The following is a 6,642-nucleotide window of genomic DNA, read 5'->3' as shown; positions in this document are numbered from 1 at the left end:
TCTCAAAGCCCACATAGTGGAAGCCTTGTGAGTTTGAGCCCAAGTTGGTGGCAGCTCACTAGGGAGTGGCAAGAGGTGGGAAGTTTAGTCCCACATGAAAAGTTGGGAGGAAGTTAGACCACCTTATAAGGTGGGTTGTTCCACCACTAGTAAGTGAGTGAGAATAGGAGTGCTACACGCGCGCGCTCCTCCTCCTCCTCGCTCGTCTCGACTCGACACGTCACGTCACGACGCGCGCGCCGCGCTCGTGGTGAGTGGATTGAGCCTCGAGCCGGGACGCGTCGCAGTTAGTCGGTTCGGGTCGCTCCCGGATCGTGGGCTATCTGTAACCGACTCGAACGTTCGTGCGACGTGGGTGTGGCCCACGTTGCCTAGGGTTTCCCGAGCCTATATAATCTCCTGCCCGGCTACCGTAGAAACACATCTAATACACGAGTTAGGGTTTCCACCTCTCTACGGGAGAGCAGGTCTCCGGAACCGCTCGTCCTTGCGATCCTGTACGGGAGAGGGCGAATTAGGTTTTTGGGAAGCGCTCTGCGCGACTGCTCAAGCTCTTCATCACGGGTCGCCTTCCGTCCAAGTCGGGCGGTGCTGCCTACCGTCGTCTTCAACGCCGTCTACTTCGACCCGTCGTCCCCGTCGTCAACAACGTTGTCATCAACAACGTTACTGCTGCGACATCATCTGCTACACCTTCACCGCCACCTCCGCCAGATCGGTACGTGCGACATATCTCGGTCTGTTTAGCGATGGATGTTGTACTGTTTGCTTTGCTACTGTTCATGTTGATCACTACATCTAGTATGTTCGAGTTTCACATGTTAGTAGTTACTGTCGTCATACTTAATATTCTGGAATTAATCATGGAAATTGTGCCTAATTATCCAACAATCCAAAAACCTAATTGTAGGCAATTTCCTGAGTTAACAATGGCTGGTTTTTCCGATGCACTGAGGCCGGATAAGTTTACCGGTGTGCACTTTAAGAGATGGCAGTATAAGGCCATGCTCTGGCTTACTCATCTGAAAGTGTTCGATGTTACTGATGGTTTACCTGAAGGAACTATATCTGACCAAGATCAGAACAAGTTCAAGGAAAACAATACTCTCTTTGTCGGATGCGTTCTGAGTATTCTTGCTGATCGTACGTGTGATGTGTACATGCACATAACGAGATGGTAAAGAGCTCGGGAGGCACCGAATGCTAAGTTCGGTGCAACCGATGTGTGCAAGTGAATCGTACATCATGGAGAACTTCCATGACATCAGGATGGTTAACAACCGTTCTGTAGTCGAACAAGCTCATGAGATACAGTGCATTGCGAAAGAGCTTGAGCTCCTTAAGTGTGCCTTACCTGACAAGTTTGTGGCTGGATGCATCATCGCTAAGTTGCCCCCTTCATGGAGGAACTTTGCCACAACTCTCAAACACAAGAGACAGGAGATATCAGTTGAAAATCTGATAGCATCTCTTGATGTTGAGGAGAAAGCTCGGGCTAAGGATAATACTGAGAAAGGAGAGGGTCAGTCTAGTGCCAACATGGTGCAGAAGAAACCCTACAGCAAGAACAAAGGGAATAACAAGCCCTCCTTCAATAAGCCTATGAAGACTACAACCTTCAAGAAGAAGAAGATGATAAACAAAGCAGATCCGAGCTGCTTTACATGTGGAGAGACTGGCCACTTTTCTAAGGACTGTCCAGAGAGGGCAGACCGCAAGAAAAGGCGAGGCAAGTCAACACGGTGACCGCTAGCAATGCCGATGGGTACGGTAATCTCTTTCTTGTTCTTTCGGTACTTCAATCTCCAGGTTGGTTTATTGATACAGGTGCTAATGTTCATGTGTGTGCTGTCATATCCATGTTCACTTCTTACCAGGTCGCCCGGGATTCTTCGGTCTTGATGGGGAATGGGTCACATGCTTCGTTCGTGGTGTTGGCACGGTAGATCTGAAGTTCACTTCGGGGAAGATCGTGCGGTGAGGAACGTGCGGCATGTCCCTACTATGAACAAGAATCTTGTTAGCGGCTCCCTTCTATGCGAGAGATGGGTTTAAGGTTGTTTTAGAGTCGAATAAAGTAGTTGTTTCCAAGTTTGGACAATTTATTGGTCATGGCTATGTGTGCGGAGGCTTGTTCCGCTTTTCGCTTTCGATTTCAAGAATAAGTCTGTGAACCATATATGTGGCAATGTTAGTGATGATACCAGTGTTTGGCATTCTCGTTTATGTCACATTAATTTTGGTTTAATGTCTCGGCTATCCAGTTTAAGTTTAATTCCGAATTTCACCATTGCCAAAGGTTCTAAGTGCCATAGTTGTGTGCAATCAAAGCAACCTCGGAAGCCTCACAAGGCGGCCGAGGAGAGAAACCTGGCACCTCTAGAACTCATACATTCTGATCTATGCGAGATGAATGGTGTGTTGACAAAAGGTGGAAAGAGATATTTCATGACATTGATTGATGATGCGACTAGATTTTGCTATGTTTATTTGTTGCGAACTAAAGATGAAGCTTTAGACTACTTTAAAATTTATAAGGCTGAAGTTGAAAATCAACTAGAGAGAAAGATCAAGCGTCTTAGGTCGGATCGTGGTGGCGAATATTTTCCTAAAATCTTTGATGAATTCTGTGAGGAACATGGCATTATTCATGAGAGGACGCCTCCCTATTCACCCCAATCAAACGGGGTTGCCGAGAGGAAAAACCGCACGCCGATCGACTTGGTGAATTCCATGTTAGCCACTGCTGGTTTATCAAAGGCATGGTGGGGGGAGGCTTTGTTGACTTCATGTCATGTCCTGAATAGAGTTCCTAACAAGAATAAAGATAAAACTCCTTACGAGGAGTGGGCTGGGAGAAAACCATCACTTTCGTATTTGCGCACATGGGGATGTTTGGCGAAAGTTAATATTCCAATTACTAAGAAGCGCAAACTTGGACCAAAGACAGTGGATTGTATCTTTCTAGGTTATGCTCCTCGGAGTGTAGGATATAGATTTTTAGTAGTTCAATCCGAGGTACCTGATATGCATGTTGATACTATTATGGAATCTCGTGATGCAACATTCTTTGAGAATATGTTTCCTATGAAAGATATGCATAGCATTGCTAGAATTTCCACTGAGATAATTCCTGAGTCCAGTACATCTAATGAGTATTTTGAACAATCACATGAGAATGTTACTGAGAAGGATGACAATGAAGCTCCTAAACGGAGCAAGAGACGAAGGATTGAAAAATCCTTTGGTGATGATTTCATTGTGTACCTTGTGGATGATACTCCCACATCCATTGCAGAGGCATATGCATCTCCAGATGCAGATGACTGGAAAGAAGCTGTCCATAACGAGATGGACTCGATCCTTTCTAATGGAACTTGGGAGCTATCAGAACGACCCCATGGATGCAAGCCTGTGGGCTGCAAATGGGTGTTCAAGAAGAAGCTAAGACCTGATGGTACTATTGAAAAGTACAAGGTGCGGCTTGTAGCGAAAGGCTACACACAGAGAGAAGGCGAAGATTACTTCGACACCTATTCACCTGTCGCTAGACTCACCACCATTCGAGTACTACTATCCATGGCTGCCTCCTATGGTCTTATCGTTCATCAAATGGACGTAAAGACAACTTTCCTTAATGAGAGTTGGAAGAGGAAATCTATATGGATCAGCCTGATGGGTTTGTAGTAAAAGGTGAAGAAAGAAAGGTGTGTAAGTTGCTGAAATCCTTATATGGCCTGAAACAAGCACCTAAGCAATGGCATGAGAAGTTTGACAGAACTTTAACTTCTGTAGGCTTTGTTGTCAATGAGGCTGACAAGTGTGTTTACTATCGCTATGGTGGGGGCGAAGGTGTTATACTATGTTTGTATGTGGATGATATTCCGATCTTTGGTACAAACATGAGAGTAATACACGAGGTCAAGTCTTTCTTGTCAAAGAGTTTTGATATGAAAGATCTGGGAGAAGCTGATGTGATTCTGAACATCAAGCTGATTAAGAACGAGAGTGGGATTACTCTAACGCAATCCCATTATGTTGAGAAGATCTTGAGCCGGTTCGGCTATATTGATAGCAAGCCTTCTTCAACACCTTATGATCCCAGTGTGACACTACGCAAGAACCGGAGGATTGCCATAGATCAATTGAGATATTCTCAGATCATTGGCTCACTCATGTACTTAGCGAGCGCGACTAGACCCGACATCTCTTTTGCTGTTAGCAAGTTGAGTAGGTTCATGTCAAACCCGGTGCGATCATTGGCATGCACTTGATAGGGTCATGCGCTACCTATGTGGTACAATGAGTTATGGGATTCACTATTCAGGGCACCCAGCTGTGCTTGAAGGATATAGTGATTCGAATTGGATCTCAGATGTAGCTGATCTGTATGCCACAAGTGGGTATGTATTTATCTTTGGAGGTGGCGCAGTATCATGGAGATCTTGCAAGCAAACCATATTGACGAGGTCAACTATGGAAGTAGAACTTACTGCTTTAGACACAACCACTGTTGAATCAGAATGGTTGCGTGAGCTCTTGATGGACTTGCCTGTGGTTGAAAAACCTGTACAGGGAATTCTTTTGAATTGTGACAATCAAACTGTAATTGTCAAAGTGAACAATTCTAAGGATAACGCGAAGTCATCAAGACACGTCAAGAGACGTTTGAAGTCTGTCAGGAAATTGCGAAACTCCGGAGTAATAACTGTTACCTATATTCAAACAGACAAAAACCTGGCAGATCCCTTTACAAAGGGACTATCACGTAATGTGATAGAAAGTGCATCGAGGGAGATGGGTTTGAGACCCGTTGATGTTACACCATAGTGGTAACCCAACCTTTGTGATCGGAGATCCCGTGAATTAGGACCTGGGAAGAACAAGCTAGTGGTTTAATTGAGGAGAGTATTATGTAACCCTCTCTATGTGAAGATGCACAACTCTCAATTGCTGTAAGGCAGGTTGGCAACAAGCCTTAATGTGTTTATGTTGGCTATATTAGCAAAGATGCTGTCCTACAGAGCATTCTTGAAATAACACACCTATATGAGTCCGATTGTTAAACGTCGCAATCTATGAGATTTTGGGTGATCTCTAGTAAACTCATGAAGAGACCACGAAGTATGACGCATATGCTTCACCCGCGGGGTAGGCTACTGGCAGCCATGTACTGGTCATGACTTTGAGTGAAACCCTGTTCACGCAAAACTTGCAATTCAAGGCTTAGTCCATTGTTCAAGTGTGAATGGATGTAGCTTAAGGTTCTAGACGGAAGTTCAAGTTAACAGTCTCCGCTGAAACACTGGTATATAAACAAGCAGCGAGTATTGGTAAATCTCTAAATGGGGATTTGAGATCTGGTGGGGGATTGTTGAAATATTGGGCCTACACTTAGTGGCCCATACTAAATTTCAGATTTTCCTATAAATCTCAAAGCCCACATAGTGGAAGCCTTGTGAGTTTGAGCCCAAGTTGGTGGCAGCTCACTAGGGAGTGGCAAGAGGTGGGAAGTTTAGTCCCACATGGAAAGTTGGGAGGAAGTTAGACCACCTTATAAGGTGGGTTGTTCCACCACTAGTAAGTGAGTGAGAATAGGAGTGCTACACGCGCGCGCTCCTCCTCCTCCTCGCTCGCTCGTCTCGACTCGACACGTCACGACACGTCACGACGCGCGCGCCGCGCTCGTGGTGAGTGGATTGAGCCGAGACTTTCCTTACTTTTTGCAGCTCAGGAAAACGAACAGAGTCCTAGACGGACGCGACGCAGTTAGTCGGTTCGGGTCGCTCCCGGATCGTGGGCTATCTGTAACCGACTCGAACGTTCGTGCGACGTGGGTGTGGCCCACGTTGCCTAGGGTTTCCCGAGCCTATATAATCTCCTGCCCGGCTACCGCAGAAACACATCTAATACACGAGTTAGGGTTTCCACCTCTCTCTGCTTGCGCCGCCATCGTAGCCTACTCCATCCCGCGCGCCGACGTGCATCGGCGAACGGGAGAGCAGGTCTCCGGAACCGCTCGTCCTTGCGATCCTGTACGGGAGAGGGCGGGTGGGTTTTTGGGAAGCGCTCTGCGCGACTGCTCAAGCTCTTCATCACGGGTCGCCTTCCGTCCAAGTCGGGCGGTGCTGCCTACCGTCGTCTTCAACGCCGTCTACTTCGACCCGTCGTCCCCGTCGTCAACAACGTTGTCATCAACAACGTTACTGCTGCGACATCATCTGCTACACCTCCACCGCCACCTCCGCCAGATCGGTACGTGCGACATATCTCGGTCTGTTTAGCGATGGATGTTGTACTGTTTGCTTTGCTACTGTTCATGTTGATCACTACATCTAGTATGTTCGAGTTTCACATGTTACTAGTTACTGTCGTCATGCTTAATATTCTGGAATTAATCATGGAAATTGTGCCTAATTATCCAACATAATCAACCAGTTTATAAATATCGCCTTCGTTGATTTGCTATGCTGTACAAGCTGCAAGTCACGCAGTATCATGTCTATGTTGTTACCTACATTAAGCATGTCAGCAAACACGAAATTTACGCCGGAACTAATCACAGCAAACACAATAGTTTAGGAGACCGGTAGAGAAGCTCCCTCGTGAAAAGGAAATTTTGGCAAAAAGAACCACCTGCCT

Source organism: Lolium perenne, chromosome 6 (genome assembly GCF_019359855.2).
Source record: "Lolium perenne isolate Kyuss_39 chromosome 6, Kyuss_2.0, whole genome shotgun sequence".
NCBI lineage: Eukaryota > Viridiplantae > Streptophyta > Magnoliopsida > Poales > Poaceae > Lolium > Lolium perenne.
Note: the sequence above shows the minus strand (reverse complement) of the source record.